Raw genomic sequence first — 18,866 nt, forward strand, 5'->3', positions numbered from 1 at the left:
GCATGGTGTAAGGGAATGGTCTACTTTCATTCTTTTGCATGTAGCTGTTCAGTTCTCCCAACACCATTTATTGAAGACACTCTCCTTTCTCCTTTGTATGCTCTTGGCTCCCTTGTCAAATATTAGCTGTCCATAAGTGCGTGCAAATTCAAATCAAACCTACAATGAGGTATCACCTCACTCCGGTCAGAATGGCTATAATTAACAAGACAGGAAACAACAAGTGTTGGAGAGGATGTGGAGAGAAGGGAACCCTCGTACACTGCTGGTGGGAGTGCAAACTTGTGCAGTCACTATGGAAAGCAGTATGGAGTGTCCTCAGAAAATTAAGAATAGATCTACCATGTGATCCAGCTATCCCACTGCTGGGTATTTATCCAAAGAACTTGAAAACGCAAAGGCATAAAGATACATGCACCCTTATGTTCATTGAAGCATTATACACAATAGCCAAGACTTGGAAGCAACCTAGGTGCCCATGAAGGGACAAATGGATAAAGAAGATGTGGTATTTATACATAATGGAATACTACTCAGCCATAAGAAATTATGAAATCCAGACATCTGTGACAACATGGATGGTCCTCGAGGGTATTATGCTGAGTGAAATAAGTCAGAGGGAGAAAGTCAAATACCGTATGATCTCACTCATAAGTAGAAGATAAAAACAACGACAAACAAACACATAGGAACAGAGATTGGATTGGTGGTTACCATAGGGGAAGGGAGGGGGAGGGCAAAAGGGGTGATTAGGCTCACATGTGAGGGTATGGACTGTAATTAGTTTTTGGGTGCTGAGCATGATGTAATCTACACAGAACTCAAAATACATTACGATGTATATCTGAAAGGTATATATTGTTATAATCCAATGTTACTGCAATTAAAAAAAATTTAGAATTTTTTAAAAAAGAATACAAATTCAAAAACCCTAAAGAAGGTATTAGCTATTTGAAATCTAGCAAAGCTAGGCAAGGTATGGTGTGTGTGCCAAGACCTTGAGCCACTCCTTTCTTGGAAATGAAATCCACAGGGGTTAAGCGCCAGTCTGCCACATTTGTATGAACTGATCCTTCTCTTAGAACATGGTCAATTGAATCAGGGTGAAGAATAGCAACAAATTAGATTCTCTCTCTTGAAAATGCACTCATGAGGCACAGTGACTTATAATTGGGGCTTGAAAGTTATTAGTAGCAGAGTTCTTGAAAGAAGATCCCTCGCTCTAAGGTCTTTGAACTTTGTTCAACTATTCCATAGTGTGCTGGTCCTTGGCTTGTCTTCAGATCCATTCCTTGCTCTTTCTCTGCTCTGCTCTGCACTATGGTGGGTCTGATCTCTGTGAACTCTATTTCCAAGGCTTCCATATCAGCACTTTTCTTTCTGGGTTCAGCCAATAGGAGGCACTGATGGAAGAATGGGGGGGAGAGGGTGGAATGTGATGGAGAAAGCAGTCTCTCTCCTTGGCCATGCCCACTTCTCCTGCCTCAGGTGACATCTATGGCAGTGGCTATATCTCCTTCATGACTCCAGCCCCTATCAGGCAAGCCCACCATGGTTCTAGCTTCTATTGTGGGAACCTCGTCTCTGGGTTCTGGTAGTATCACCTCCTCTCTTTGCTCTTCCAGCCATTGGGGTGGTAATGGCTTCCTGTTGTTGCTACTGTCTGAGTTATCTCAACATCCAACGTTTAGCTTCTTGGCTCTTCCATCACCTGTGCAGCTAATTTTTTCACTCATATGTTAATTGCATTTTGTAAACAATAGCTAAGGATGGATGCAGGATTTTTTAAACTTGTAGAATAGTGATGTCTTCCATATGCCATCGGTTTGGTGATATATGGACTCCTGAAGAATTAACTTATACATAATTCATCAGCCTGTCTCTCTTCTACTCAAGCGCCAAGTGGTTTTCATTTGGCATTCTGTGTCAATGTACTTGTGAGCCGGCAAAGAGCCCCAAATGCAGGTAGGCATTCAGAACTAGCAGATAACACTCAGCTCACCTTAACAATATTAATAACATGTGTGCAGTGCAAAGGTAATACTTGGAGTGAAATGTTTATATAATCCACGTGTTGGAGTGGCTATAATGGAGGCAGGCAGAAGAGATTAGTAGGAAAGACAGAGATTCTAATTTTCTGAGCAATTTATATAAAATATTTCACCCCAATGTTATCGAACATTTTTTACATTTCTGGATAATTTTTTCAAAGGGCCTACTATGTTGTACTTTATTTGTGAATTTCTCTTCCTGAATTTCTGTTGTAAACCGTATACATTATCTAGGTTATTATGTTGAAAATATTGGATTCCGACTTAAATTAACTTAAGCACATATATTTGACACATCCAAGGCTGGCTCATGGAATCAAAGTGATTCATCAGTACCAATGAGGAAAACAGAAATGATTTTAACTGTTTACAAGGGCAAAATTTAATCTCTAGAATGCCATTCTTCTTTTTTGGCCAGTATATTTTCACAATTTCTTTTTATTCCTTATGACTGGGCTAAAATATTAGCTGCTCTCAGTAGGTGCCTTTGACCCTCCTTTTGCTTGGGAAAATTAGCTATTCCTGCCACAATTACCAGAGAACATTAACACTACCTCTGCACGAGAATGGTCACTGCTACTTCTTCTATTGCTTCTTCTATTGCTGCTGCTACTGCTACTAAATTCTCACTGAGAGCCTATTCTAACTAGGCAACAAGCTCAACCCCTCTATGTTAAACATTAATATTCTCACATTACAAATTAAGAAATTTATTCACAAGAAGAGCTAAGTCTGTCTAATTCAAATCTATGATCTTTTCACTGTACCTTCCTGCCTATCACACATATATCCATTCAGATATTTATCCTGTGCATTTGTTTATTCATTTATTCATTCATTTATCACTTTATATTTATCACTGACTGCTTCTCCGACCTCGTTTCCTATCACTCTCGCCTTATTCTGCTCTAGCCACATGAGCTTATAAGCTTATTCTCAAATGTGTCAAGCATGTTTCCATTTCAGAACCTTTGCACACAATCTTCTGGAATGCTTTCCCCCCGGATATCTGCACAACTTGCTCGTATGCTTCACTGAAGTCAAATGTTCCTCCTTAGAGATATTCTCTAAGATGTTTCAACGCCACCACCTCCTTATATTCACTGTCACCTTTCCCTGCTTCCTCACGGCCCCATTACTGTTGGAGACAGTCATTCCTCTAGGAAATACCGAGCACCTTCTATACCAGGAACTGTGCTAGATATTAGCAACGGAGAAAACAGTCAAGTCCCTGCCCTCATTGAGCTTACATTCCTCATGGAAGACAATGCAGGGTGACAAGTGTTTACAGTGAGGCCTCAAGGCTGTGTGGGAAGACAGGAGGGAGGCTCATTCCACAAACGTGAGAAGTGTCCGTAAAGATTCAAGTTCAAATAGTTCATTTAGGAGATGATCCTAGGAAACATTAACATGGTAGTGGAGAAGTGAGATAGGAAAGAGAAGAAAGCCAATAAAGTATTACCATAGAGCAAGTTATCACTGTGAGCAAATAGAGATTGATCCCCTGAAAATCACCAGGAGGTAGTAAACACCTCTCAGAGTTATCCCAGTAGTGGGAAGAGAGACTTGGAGTTATTATACACAATTTTAGTTAGTGCTTTGTTGAGGGCAGCTTCCAGGGGTGTGTGGGGGAGAAAGTTAACTCCTGGGTATTTCCAGACTGCTCCACTTGTGAGCTAAGTGGGCTCTGGCAGTAAAAGAAAGCCTTCAGGCAAAGAGTTGCAGGTGTTTGCAGTTCAAAGCCCTTGATTTGGTCATGCATGAAAATGGTGAGTGCCAGAGTGTGTGGGTGGGGCACCAACAATGTCTGCTACAGAGTCTGCCAGTTGAAGACATATATTACTGGTATGACTGTAGCATAGCACAACTGCTTTGGAAAATCAATGGGCATTATCTAGCACGGTTGAAGATGTGCATACACATGATCCCACAGTCCTACTCCCTTTTATATAACCAAGATAAGCTAGTTTACGTGAACCAGAATAGTCATTAAAAGAATAGCCATAGTACCATCATTGTAACAGCCCCACACTAGAAGAAACTCAAAGGTCCACTAATAGTAGAATGGAGAAATAACTTGTGTAATATTCATAGAACAGACTGAGAAGAAATAACTCGGATGTAGAAGGGAAAGGATGAAGCCAAGAAGGTAGAATAATTATCACTTTATGAAACACAGTGCAATAAAGGGAGAAAATCTTAAAGCTCTCGAACTTATAACCTAATTGTATTGCCAAGAGTAATATATCCGTCAGACAAGAACCAGCAGTCATGTAAAGGTATCACTCTGAAGACAGTAGAGGGTCCTTCAGGATGAGAAATGAAACTGACCAAAAGTCATTGGAAACAGTGAAAAGCAGGTTGGATATTGCAGAAAATCAATTAACTGAATTAGAAGATAATCATGAGATGTTTTCTCATAACATAAAGGGAAGGATAAAGAAATGGAAAGCATAAAAAAAACAGGTGGGAAAAAGTAAGTCATTCTGAAGGGTATAGATAATGAACAATAATCACTTCTAAGTTATTTTGATGGTTTCTTTTCTGAAGTCAAGTGGTCACATCACATAAGTTATTTCTCTATTGTAAAAAGATTTCTATAAAATATTACTCATCTGTCATCTAAAGAAAAGCAAGTATGCAAAAGTAGAACTATAAATTTATTCCAAAACATGTGAATGAAGACTATTTAAATTTTTCATGCCCACGCTTTGCCTTCGCTAGGTTAAGTTTATCAGCTCACTCAGATGTTCACACATCTTTTTAATCTCAACTGTAAACTCAAAACATGTTCAGTGAAAGAAGACTTTCCTGAATGGGACACAAAAAGGTGTTGCTTTTTGTTTTTTCATGAATCCTCAAGAGAAATCATGGTAGAATAGAAAGATTTAAAATTGGTTTATAATTACTATAGATTCTACGAAATCACCCTGCTTACGTTTCTGCATTCAGTCGCCAGCCAAACTTTGATGGTAGGACATTTCATTTCCTAAAATCAAGAGAAACATTTTAAATGTCCATGAGAAACATCTGTCCCCCAGTAAGAATATTTCGTGTCTTTTGGTAATTCTGCACACTGTGTTCACAGCAAATCTCTTAGCAGTTTCCACGATTTGCAGTCAAAAAGAAATATTGTGTTTTCCTTCCCTGTCCTAGATTCTGCTAAAATCCCACTATAAGAATAGTATTAGATAAGATTAGATATAGATTATGTATCAGGTAACTTAAGGAACCTTATTTCACATAGCCCTCAAGGGCTCCAGAAACATTTTTACAAATTTATTGAGGCATTATTGATAACGATAAACTACATAGATAAAGCGTAAAATCTGATGAATTTTGACATATCTATACATCTGTGAAGCCATCACCACAATCAAGATACCAAATATTTCCACCACTTTCCAAAATTTCTTCAATCTCCGTTCTATCTATCTCTCTCCACCCTCATTCTTGGGCACCCATTACCGGTTAGCTTGCACTTTATGGCATTTTATATAAATGGAACCATACAAAATGTACCACCTGTTGTCTGGCTTCTTTCCCTTAGCATAATAATGTTGAGATTCATCCAGGTTGTTGCATATATCACTGGTTTCTTCTTTTCACTGCTGAATAGTATACCATTCTATATACATACCTCAAAAATCCCGACTTTAAAAAAGTGATCTCATGAAACACAGGCTAATGAATGCCTGTCCCTCAAGGTTTAAATCTGTTGATCTTTAATGAAGAGTTATATATCCAGATATGCAAATAAAATTAAAATTTTAACATCACAGAGAGTGCCTGGCATGTAAAAGCTACCCAACAAATATTTGTTAAATGACTAAAAACACTTTCTATATAGACAACTTTCACATTGGAGTCACTAGCATGGCATCCCTTTAGACCTTTCAGAAGCCTGAATGGCCCCTAGAATTTTATTTCCAAGCCATTTATCACTTTTATTAGCAATACCTAGTTTTAGTAGACAAGACCAACTTAGCCAGTGTCCAGCTAACTTGACTAATCTAATCACAATGAAATAAGGGCAATATCATCCTCTCCTGATGTTAGTTTCTCTCAGTTTCATGAATGAACGCTCTTCTCTGCCATGTCTATCAAGGGTGTGTCAGTTCACTTAAATTCCATTCAACCTTTGAAAGAAATGTAAGAAACTGGAATCTATTGAGGACCACTATGTCAGACACTTTACATGCATCGTGTCATTTGATTCTTACAAAATCCTGTAAGGTAAATCTTATCTCACAATAAATATAAAGCAGCTATAGCCCAGAATGGTTATGCGACTTTCTCAGAGATACACAGCTAAGAAGTACTGTAGATGGAATTCATTCCCAGGTGTGACTTCACTGCATCTTTCCCCAAAACTGTGGGAGTGAACTTTCTTGTACTAGTGGTCAGTGATGTGGGCACAATTTGAGAGGGAATAAATAATTGGCTTAGTTTATAAAATGCCTATTTCTGAGGAATAACTCAGGAATATATGCCTCTGAAAGCGTATAATAATTATTAGCTAGAGTATTAGTTATCTGTTCTTTTTTTAAAGATTGGCACCTGAGCTAACACCTGTTGCCAATCTTCTTTTTTTTTCTTCTTCTCCCCAAAGTGCGCCCCCTCTCCCCCAGTACACAGTTGTATGTTCCAGTTGTGAGTGCCTCTGGTTGTGTTATGTGGGATGCCGCCTCAGCATGGTTTGACAAGTGGTGCCATGTCCGTGCCCAGGATCTGAACTGGTGAAACCCTGGGCCGCCGAAACAGAGCACGGGAAAATTAACCACTCGGCCACAGGGCCAGCCTCTAGTTATCTATTGCTATTTAATCATATTATCACAAACTCAGCATCTTAAAACAACACATATTTATTATCTCAGTTTCTATTGGTCAGAAATCCATAGCTTAACTGGGGCATCTAGCAAGGCTCAATCAAGGCAGCAGCTAGGGCTGCATTCTCATCTGAGGTTCAACTGGGGAAGGATCTGCTTCTAAACTCACATGCTTCTTGGCAGAATTAAGCTCCCTGTAGACTATCAGACTTAGGGCTTCAGTTTCTTGCTGTCTATTGGACAGTGGCTGTCCTCAGTTTCTTGCTATGTGGCCTTCCCCAACATCGCAGCTTACTTCATCAAGCCAGCAAGGAAGAGAGTCAACGGAGAAAGTCTGCTAACAACATGGAAGTTACAGTATAATGTAACATAATCACATAAGTGACAAACCGTCCTCTTTCCCCAATTCTATTGGTTAGGAGCAAATCACAGTTCCTATCTACAATCAAGGGAAGGGAATTACATGTGGGCATGAAGACCAGGAGGTGGAGATAATTGGTAGCCATTTCAGAATCTGTTTGTCACATCCAATTTATGATGGATAGTCACCAATCACATTTACCTTTCTAAAAATAGTGTCTCACAGAACATAAAGAGAAGAAATATGTTCAACATGGCCTGCCTTTTCCAAAGATAAAGTGTGACACTGAAGGACCGTCTTTAAAAAGATCAGGTCCTCACAAACAGTCCAACTGGAAGACAAAATTCATTCATGGCTATAGGACTGACAACACGTCTCATATTTCACGTTTTATGTTTTGAGGTGCTTTGAGATACAGTGACATTTCATTGATTCACACGATAACTATCATGCACAGTAAACAAAGTGGTTATTATTAACATGAGAGAGCAGAGAACCAGAGAGGATAAAGTAATTTGCTCAAAGTCATACAGCTTCCTGAGTCCCTGTCTAGCGATTGCTCTAGGCTGAACAAAGCCTCCAGCTGCGGGTCTCAACCCCACCTCAGGGCAGCCTGCATCCAACGTCTGGTGCTTGCAAGGGGTATGGAGGCCCAGCTCTATTTCCACAAAATACATGATTAGAAGTGCAATTGCTAAGTAAAATTGTAAGAACTCTTTTCAGCTAGTCAGATCTATGACTGGCAAGGTATTTCTGTTTTCCCATTTGGAGAAATTATCCACAGCAATGGTCCTGAGCTTTCTCACTTGCTGGGACTTGCTACCAACTTTATGATGCTGTAAAAGTAAAATAGGTGCAGGAAGTGTACAATAGCTAAGAATATTTTCAAATTGGCAGATTTCTGAAAACCCAGATGGTAATATGCACAGGATTCTTTTCATCTCATGAGTGAGTTATGCTGGGCTGTTTTTATTATTTTATTTATTTATTCAGTCAGTCAGTCACTTTCATAATTTCTAACTTCTCTAAAGTCAATGCTACCCCTCACATGTAATATGCTGTGGCCTTGGGCAAATGACTGTACTTCCTAGAGCCTTGGTTTTCTCATCCATAAAATAAGAATAATGATAGCCCTCTAACCGAGTTACTGTAATGGGTTAATGGATATTAAATACACAGTACAGTTTCTAAACATTATAGCAAGAAAAAAATCCGACTTTGATTTTCCCTTTTTCTTTTCAAAAATCAATCACTGAGTAAGTTTTTATTTGCTGTCCAGTTACTCCTTAACAATTCAGCCCAATTTGTGTGAGATAATCCCAGTTTATTCTGTCCTGAATAATTATTAGTAGCTCTTCCTTTCACTCTAAAAAATGCCCTGGTTTTAATGATAAATTATAGAATGACTCCACTAATGGGCTACCCAGTGATGAGGCATAAAGCCAGATGACTTTCTGCAAATGTGTTCCACACATAGATTATTTTGGCTCTTTAGGATGGGACTGCTTTCAGGAAATCAAGACTCAAGCAATGGAAAAGCATATTGTCTGATAAGTCAGCAGCCATTGGGAATTTCTCTCTAGCTTCTGGGAAAGAATGACCCATAGTCAGAGTCAGGGAAAGATTAAGAAATTTTAGACAGGATGTCTGTTGGGGTAAGACGTTATAAACTCTTTTAAAATACTTTCTTCTTACACAAATAATGTGTCTCTTCTTATGCATGTCAATGGTCTCTTCTTGAACTATCATTATTAATGACTGGTTATCTCAGACCTAGTGATGTTTTGACACTATCTTGATGAGAAGTTTCTAGCTTTGTGCAGTAGAAGCGAAAGCAAACAAGGATTAACAGACTCTTATCTGAATTCTTTTGGCATATATTTCATGTATCCTTAGAGCTGCCATCCAGCAAATTGATGACGTTACCAAAGGCTATTGAAGTAAAGTAGAAACAATTACACATACCTGGCTTTACAGAGGACAAACTTCAAAACAGAGTCAACAAATGGAGCCAGGATCTGTACAAGAAGAAAAACCATGTTTTAGGTCAAAATTGAAAAGTTCACACCTCCAAAAAAGGATTAGGAGGCCATTCATCCATTTTGCATTATATGAAAGAATAAAAGTCCTGTGACATGAAAACCTGAGCATTTATTCAGCCTGTTGCCTGACAGAGAGGCACCTTAATCAAGTTCATCTGTTCTAGAGAGAGCCTGGAGAATAGAGCCTGAGTAAGTAGATGGGTTTCCTTAAAATCTGAGGGCTTAGTTTCTGTTCCCTTATTTTCTTTTCCTTTCCTTTCCTTTCTTTTGTATCTTATATAAACTTCAAGTTAAGGAATGGCTCAGGCGCCATCAGGACCATGAAGAGGAACAGAGAAAGCAGTACGCTTGTTGACTTATGTCACAACCTGAAACAAATCCCTAAACCAGGAAAACCTCAGCACCCTGAGCACCATGAGCTTCCAAGAAGGTCTTTAAAAACTTTTCCCAATAAGAAGGACTCTAGAAAAGTAGCATTTTACTATTTAAGTGGTTGTATGGAGGGTGAGCAGAAGCCAGAGAGTGAAGTCAGCTAAAGCCAGTTGATTTCCATTCACTCCCTAACTAAAACTATTCCATCCCCATCAGCTTTTCTTCTTCATGACAATAAGAATGATGAAATTTTAGGGCTGGCCCAGTGGCATAGTGGTTAAGTCCGCACACTGTGTTTTGGTGGCCTGGGATTCGTGGGTTCGGATCCTGGGCACAGACCTACACACTGCTCATCAAGCCATGCTGTGGCAGTATCTCACACACAAAATAGAGGAAGAGTGGCACAGAGGTTAGCTCAAGGACAATATGCCTCAAGCAAAAAGAGGAAGATTGACAATGGATGTTAGTTCAGGACCAATCTACCTCACCAAAAACAAAATAAAAAGAATAATAAAATTTTTATAAGCTTGAGAAAAAGAAGGAAAAGAAACTATTTAAAAATCTCCAAAGGTGTACTCAGAGGCTTTTAAATTACTAATATGTGTATTTTACAAGCAGAAGGGCTCTGAGCCACAAGCAAAACATCCTTGATTTCAAGGGAAGAGTGACATGTGGATTCCAAATGACCTCAAATTGGAGCACTTTAATTAGGCACATCTTGCATAACTGAACGATAACCTACTTCATGACTGCTTGAATTCACAAATACGAGATTCCTAAGACATTTAGGGTGTTACAAAAGAAACATGTATACTGCATATGTAAGTGTAATAGCACCCAGGTACTATTTTAAAAATGATGTGTAGATTGATTTGTTTCACTCACATCCTTTGAGATACGTGGAATTATTATCCTACTTTGTAGATGAGCCAACTGGGCCTCAAACAGTTTAAATAATTTGCCCTAAGTCGTATAGCTAATAAGTGGCAGAGCAGGAATCTGAGCTCGGCAGTCTAGTTTCAAAGTACACACCTTTCACCACAACTTTATACACTGCCTGTGCGTCTACTCCAGGTACTATCAATTGTAGATAATTTGTTGTTATGCAAATGGAGGGAAAAATGGTTGGTTAAAGAAATGCTTCCTTTTTCCCTTTTTTGTGCTTGATTGTGTAACATGGATTTTAGAAAGCTGACACTTGGAAACTTAATGTCTAGGGTGCTTGGTAGATGGATGGATGAAGTGTGTCTGTGGGTGTGAGGTAAGGAAGGCAATTGAGTTTGAAATTTTAAACACTCTTTTGCAAAGGGGGGATGATAAACTTACATTTAATTTTGTTTCCAATGGAAGATCATAGAATGCTCACTAGATATATAGTACAAAGAAAAAGTAAACTTAAGAAAGTTTAAGTACCGGCAATTCCTATTTTGAAACGACTTGAAATATCCAGTAAGTATCATATCCAACTTTTAAAAAAACCATTCAGTTATGTTTTGAACATACCAGTGGATAGAATTGAAAACATGATACCAATTTTAAGCATTTAATTATAACTCGATGAGAATAAATGTCACGAGAGTGTATATTCATTTTATTGACTGCTTATGCCTGTTTAATTTGTTTTCCAACTGTTCATTTACTTGATTTTTGACCCAAATCTCAGAATTGAACAGATGTTTAGTCATCTTAGAAGTAAAATTCACCCCAGGCTGGAGACTTTCAAAACACCCATTTTCATGGTTTCCATCCACAACGTAACAAAATTAGTGCACTTGAAAAGACTCACAACCTTGAGAGTTTTAATCAGCTTGGGCTAAGGTTCAAGGTCTTGGTGAAGCTTGAAGCCAGGCTCCTCTTGCTCAGTCCCAGGTCAGGTTACAAAAGTTTCACACAGTGGAGTTTCCATACCCCTCCCACCCCTACCCCACAGGCAAGTATCTGGGAAAAAGTGTCAGCTCTTGAGAGGTGGGACTGGCATTCCCTCCCAGATGCAGATGCCGGGAACCAGCTCTCCTACACCATGTTTGATTTACAAGGGTAATAGGGGAGGAATTTTGTGACAAGGGTGGATTTGCACAGCCCCCTTTAGGTCATTGTGTCCACAGTATCATTGCGGTTAGAGAGAGAATGCAGCAGTTTTTCCAATCCACAACTTGTCCTAAACCAAATCTTCATTTTATGAAGACAATAGCAAATTCAATTAGAAACTCTAAGCGCTCCATGGATCAATCAGGTCATATACAATTAGCTCTAATTGGTACCTCTCCAGAGAGGTACATTCTTTACCTGCAGTCAAGGGATATTCGCAGAGGTGTAAAATTCTTTCTTGACTTTGAAAAACATCAAAGCAATTCCTTCCAATCTAAGCCTTATAGCCAGTCCCGAGCAGGGGCTAAAGCTCCGACACCAATAAAGAAGAACAGAGGATTCAAAAGAAAGAAATTCCATCGAAATTTTCTAAAAGAGTAGATGGGGATGTTGAACAAGAAATTCATAGACACCTAACCTGTAGGATACAATTCCCAATTGCTAAATGTCCCCTAAGAAATACCAAACTTGCACCCCAGATTGCAAAGATGATTTTGTAGGCATTTCATGGAAAACACCATGAGGAATAACCACATATAACATTTCAATCATTGTCTTTCAGGGAGTTACTTTGTAAAGATAACTAACTAAAAGCAAATTAATGATAACAGCTTGTGCCTTGCAGCTGGAATGAAAATGCGGCTTTCTGATCCCTTTGGATAATCAGACACATGATTTAGACTCTTTAAGAAATAATACAACTTATAATAACAATATTGTAATGATAGTAACGAGACATTGTAGTGATCATTTTAAAAAAAAAAAAGAAATGCTAGGAGATGAAGATACGACTTTTTAAAGAATTATGCATAATCAGTAAAGACTAAAGTGATAAACTGAAGTCCTCTCGGTGGCAGAATGTCGCATGAAGCAGCTGGGGCCTGACCTGGGAATCAGAACTAGATTCTAGTCCCAGGTGGGTAGCTGGGCAGGACATGAACAATCATTAATTACATCGAGACTTAGTGTTTGCGTCTATAAATGAAGATGCAACAATAGGGTCTCTCCAGTGGCCCCTCCAGTTCAGAGAGATTGATGTTACTTAGGATATTAGAAAGCACTATAAGAAGCCTGCATAGGGCCAAGTTTTTTTACAGTACCTCTACCATGAGATGCCAGAAACAAAATCTGAAATTGAACGTTTCTATTTTTATGCTAAAATGGAAACAGAGGTGGGAAAGATGAAAGGAATCCATCATGCAAAAGAAACAGTTTTTGTTTTAAATTTCAAACCCAATAGAAATTCTAGACCTCCAAGGATATTATGAGGCTGTAATCTTAGCCCTCTACTTACCTGACCTTTAGCAGCAGGGAGGAGGCAGCAGCAAATAAGGCTTGGAAGTCTACTTCCTAAATCAGTCTCATTCCCTCCAACTCCTGCCCTTTCTGTGAATTATTACACCACCTGGCACCAGGAATATTATTGACTCTGGAGCAGGGAGCTTAATTCTGCAATAAATTTTACAGATTGCTAACTGAAAAACAAGAACAAAAATGAACTACTAGGTAGTTGAAACCGCTGACTCTCACTGCTCCTTCCTGTCCCTGGGTAATTTATGGCAGCAGAGCTGGGCTCCCACACTGCGGCTGCCACTTTGGCTTGGCTGCTCTGCTCACCGCGCGTGGGGGCAGCAGGCCAAGGAAGGAAGCCATGCTCCCTCGTCTGTGGATTTCAAACCACACAGTGCATGCTGGAATTCCCACAGCCACCCCTACCGTCTTAGCTCCTGAGATCTCGGAGGTAAGAGTAAGGGACAAAGTTGGGGGCGTAGTCATGACATTTGGTAGAAAGAGAGGAGAGAAAAAATGCTTTGCAACAGATTGAAATTTTCATTCCATTTCTTCTATGCTTTTCAGTTCAACATATATTTCCAGACCACTCACTATGTGTTAAGAATGCAGTTAATGTGCGAGAATAAAAAAGATGTGTAAGGCACAATTTTTAATCATGTCAGGCATTGCTGTGTAACAAATCACCCCAAAACTTTGCACTTGTGAATTCAGGTAGAGTCGGATAGGGGTTGGATGGTACAGGATGGCTTTGGTTAGGATGACTTGTTTCTGTTCCAAGGAAACTTTCTTCCTCCAGCGGGTTAGCCCTGTGGGAGCAGGAATCTGAGGAAGTGAAAATACATAAGTTCTTTTCAAGCCGCTGTTCACCTCAAGTTTGCTACTATTCCATTGGCCCAAATAAGACACATAGTCAAGTCCAAGTATGCAAGGGCACTACCAAAGGGAACAGATACAGAGAAACATGAAAAAGTGGAGTCCTTAATGCAAATCAGTCTACCACAATGACTTTGAAGAGCTTTCAGTATAGAGAAGGAAGTAAACATGTAGGGACTGTCCATACAACGACAGAGGTCGGCACTAGAGCCATAGAGGCAAATGGAGAAGTTCCTCCTGTAGTGTAGATGCATGGGGCATCGAGTCAGGAAAGTTTGCCTGCCTTTAAGGCGGCAATGCCTCTAAGTTTTAAGGGATGCGTAGGAGAATCTGCAGGGGTATAGCGTGGAGAGGAGTCAAAGATAGGGAAAAACAGTCAACGGAGGGTCGAGACGCTCATCATGTGTAATATAAATAGTCTACTGGATGTTTTCCATCTCCACTATCTTCCATGTTTACCATGATGACTTCTGGAAACTACCTCTTTCCTATCCATGAGGCTATACTCTAGTTCCCCCTCCTTCTCTCCTCTGCCCCAACCACCACCACCTATTCCTTCTCTGTATCCTTCCTGGGCTCCTTTTCCTTTGACTTCTTTTACAAGTCGATGGTCCTAGTCCATCATTGCTCATATGTGGATAACTTGCCAGCATTATTCCTAAATCTCTCTTTCCTGCCCAGACATTTCCCAATAAAGAAGTAAGAACATGTCTGTATGACAAGGTATGTTAATGAACAAAATCAGTGCCCAGAAAGTCAAATTAAATTTATTGCCTGTACCTTTGCTCCCAGATGCTCACTATCTCTTAACCTCTCTGCCAAGACTTGGTATCACCTTTTATCATATCATGTCCCTTATAGGAAAATCACAGCACAGATCATGCTCCTTGTGACTGCTGGTTTACATATTTAAAAATCACTCATTTGGGAATAGAAGGCTTACGTTGGGTGATACACTGTTTGGGAAGATATCAGTCATCTGGGATCATACAGAAACAAAACTTTGCTCTCCCCAGAGCTATGAAGCAAATCCAGTTGCAGAATATTTTTCTTAGAGTAATTTCATGCATTCCTCACTCCCCCATGATTTAAAAGAAGACAAGCACAGAGCACCAAAGTGTAGAAAGAAAGGTGTTCCTCTCTAAATGCTATCACATAAGATTTCTATTGAGAAATTTATCCTATCATTTAGGATAAATACAAGAGGCTTCGAAATTTACACTAACCTGACGTAAGTCACTTTGGAACAATATAACATATTTCAGAGAGGAAGAAAATCCGAAAGATCCAAGAGATAGATTTTATATATCAAATTGTGCATTTTTGTTTGAATATTTTAGAAATTGGTATTGGAGCTTCTTTTTTTATATAATCAATGACTTTTCCCTAAACCCTTGAAGGAGAACTGGGGTCCTATGAAATCTTGCGTAAGTTAAATTCTGGAAAATGTAAACATTTACTTCAATTTTTTTCACCTGTGCTGTTATTTAGGAGGTGCTGGCTAGTGCTGTCTTCCCCAAGTCAATCCTCACTGGGAAAATTATTTAAGCTCTAGTCTAGGGCTACACTATCCAAAGCAGCAGCTACTAGCCAGAGGTGCCTATCTAAATTTTGGTCACATTAGCCACATTTCAAGTGCCCAATAGCCACATGTGGCCACTGGCTATCATATTAGATATGATAATATCTATATTATATATTATTATATAAATATCATATTACCTATTCTATATTATATACATATTATACTATATCATATTATATCATATTTCCATCATCTCAGAAAGTTTTATTGGACAGCTCTGCCCTAGGACAAGTGTTATAAAAAATGGAGAGGGAAATGAAGGGAATGGATTATCTTCTTTGCCTCTACTCGAAGTTTACAAGTACATGCTGCCCTCACTAAATACGACTCTGCACAGCAAAGATCATAAATCTCTTTGGAGCTACAAGGTGTGAGAGAAGGTAGGCTGTTAGCAAGAGGTTATGACCCTATTACAGGAAATGGGAGTCGCTGCCTGCCACATCCTGAAAACAAATTGGTCTTTGGTACCTCATTTTGACTCAATGTAAAAATCCCCCTCATTGCTCTGCATTTTGTAAATATCTTATTATGGAAATAACGTCCAAGATACATCACTGCCTTCTTCTATGATTTCCTTGCATTTGTGATTACTATTATCAGTACCACTAAATATTCTGGTCACTCTAATTTACTCTGAATACAGGCAGAGTAAGCAAATGGGTTTCAGAAATACAACATCCAAGTCTGCCTAGTGACCAGTAGAACCTGCAAGTTACCCTTGGATTTTCAAGATTTAAAAATGTTAAAATTTCATTGATTCCTAACATTGGTTAGTTTTCTAAGAGTACAATATTTTAACGCCACTCAGTAGTACATCTTTGATCAGTTAGGCATGAGAGAGATCAGGTTTGGTCAAAATCAGAAACAAAGTACCAAACTGTAGCCATTGTTTCACCTGACTGTGAGCAATAGAAGGAAAAGGAAAAATGTGAATGATAATAATGTACAGTCACATTTGTCTGAAATACGTCTTCTGTAAAATGTATGTATAGAACTGGGAAAATTCTCCATATATTTCAGTCTCCAAGAGTCCATTTCAATTCAAATCATCTTTCTCCTTAAAATTCCTAGTTATATTTTTTTTTTCCAGTGGGTCTCTCTCTCTCTCTTCATGTTTTCAATTCCTACTCAAAAATTCAATATGTTCCAGTTTCCCTGCCCATCAGCAATGACAACATCCTTTAAATGTTCATTGGAGAGCCAGCCTGGATGGCCTCATGGTTAAAGTTCAGTGTTCTCACCACTTTGGTGGCCCAGGTTCATTTCCCGGTTTCAGAATCACACCATCTATCTGTCAGTTGCCATGCTTTGGTGGCGGCTCGCATAGAAGAACTAGAAGGACTTACAACTAGGATATACAGCCATGTACTGGGGCTTTGGGGAGGAAAAATAAAAGAGGAAGATTGGCAACAGATGTTAGCTCAGGGCCAATCTTTCCCTGCAAAAAACAAATACACATATATACATTGGAAAGGCGACAGTGCCCTAGCTGTGCATAGCAGGAGGTTACCCAGGGATATTTGTGACAAGCTTTGACAATGTGTATTGCACTCCAGTGAGGCTTTTGAAGCTCTCTCACAGGCAAGAATGCTGCAAGTCCTCATAGGACTCAAAAATCCGGCCATCAGAGAGGAGAGAACAAACCAGAGAACTTGCAGTTGTCACCAAGGACTCGACAACTGTTCACTGCCAGGCACTCGCGCCAAGGTACCTAGCAAAGCTCTTGGACTTCCAAGCTTGTGCTGTCGCCATCAGCGACAGGAACTGCTCCAGGAGCAGAAGCCAGCTCACATCCATACTTAACCCAGACTTCCTAACGGTATCACATCATAAAACCATAGCGCATCTGGCACACATTTAAGGCCAAGTTGGCAGTATTTGATATGAAAAAGAAACCAAAGACTGAATTAGCATCCCACATGGTTGTTTTTGCAAGTCATAGATGGAGTGCAGAGGCTTATGAAGCGAAGCCCACAGGACGCCCACAAACCTTTCTTTAAATGAAAGCTGAACTGCCGAGGTCCAGCGAACTCCTGGAAAAGACAAGTCAGCAAACAACAAAACACACAAAAACAACAACATTGGGCGCCCCCACCCCCGGACTCTGTTTCCCTTTTCTTGCCCTGGGGAAGGTCTTGTTACCTGGACACTGTTTTTTGGCTTATGTATGGGTCAAGTATCTGAGCCATCTTTCAGATGGGAACCTAAATTAGGAACAGGCTCTTACCCCTTCCTTAACCTGTAATTCCAAGTCACTCTTCCTCCAGCTTCCAGCGTGAGCTGGGTCTCATCTTGGCAAGTCTGGAATGTTAAGGGGAAATCTGGCTTTCAGAAAACGTTGCTTCACATGAGAATACATTCATTCTGTGCAGGTGGGATCCTAGCTACCTTCCTACTGCAGAGTGTTACCTTCCAGAAAACCGAAATAATGATTGGAAAGTTGTTTTGGGAGCATGAGCCAGGAAGGAGCTGGAGGAACAAGTACAAACAGTTTTGAGAGATGCTTAATCAATGCAGAGCATGACACAGCTATGTTGTAGTAACTAGAGTTACTGGAAATAGTTGTACTTTTTCTAAATTTAATTCTGGTGACCTATCTGATACTAAGATGGAATATTTATCATCAGAACAGAGACAGATGCACTTCTTTGGAGGTAAACAAGGAAATCCTAGAAATTTTAGAACAAATAGGTGTGATTTTTTAAATAATTTTGGAGCAGGAAAGCATTCTAAGTCAGACAAAGAATACAGAAGCCACAAAGAAAAACATTGTTAAAGCTGATAAACAATTTAAAAATGTTTAAAAAATTAACAGAATTTTAGTTAAAAAATTAAAATTGAACTGCAAAAAAGAAAGAAAAAACTCCTATATGTAAGCTGTGACATAGCCTCAAAATTACTTTTACCATGGTATCATTTTATTCATGCTCCTCACTAGCATTCAATACTCGCAAAACATGACAAATAATTTCCTGAATTTACACAGTCACCACAAATCAATGGAAATGAGCCAAACAATGACCTTTAAAAGATACAAAAAGAGCAACTTTTGTAGAAAAAGAAATACAAAAAGCAAATTAAACTAGAAGATGTTCAAAACCATTTATCGTAAAAAAGTCAATCAAAACAACGAAACAAAAATAAAATTTTTACCAATAAGATTGACAAAAATTAAAATTCGTCAGTTGCCACAGTGTTTACACGAAGTCCTGCCCTGCTGGGGTCCCTGTGAATGATACAACAGTTTTGGAGGGAAATGTGACAAAATTGAGGTTAAAAATTTACATTCTCTTCAACCTAGAAATTCTCCTACTAAGAATTTATCAAACAGATAAAGTCACAAAAGTATCCCAAGATATATTCATTTTATCA

The 18,866-nt window shown here is 39.1% G+C and overlaps 1 long non-coding RNA gene across 1 annotated transcript in view; it reads right to left on the minus strand.

Annotated features, from left to right (window-relative positions):
* Positions 1-13,293, minus strand: part of LOC139040306 (uncharacterized) — a 65,432-nt gene extending 52,139 nt beyond the window's left edge. The window contains exons 1-3 of the long non-coding RNA XR_011494566.1: positions 13,038-13,293; positions 9,207-9,259; positions 4,990-5,040 (exon numbers count right to left, since the gene is read on the minus strand). This is a non-coding gene — a long non-coding RNA (uncharacterized lncRNA). The remainder of the gene's footprint in view (positions 1-4,989; positions 5,041-9,206; positions 9,260-13,037) is intronic.
* Positions 13,294-18,866: the final 5,573 nt, after the last annotated feature.

The sequence above is a fragment of the Equus asinus genome, chromosome 15 (assembly GCF_041296235.1).
Source record: "Equus asinus isolate D_3611 breed Donkey chromosome 15, EquAss-T2T_v2, whole genome shotgun sequence".
NCBI classification, from domain to species: Eukaryota; Metazoa; Chordata; class Mammalia; order Perissodactyla; family Equidae; genus Equus; species Equus asinus.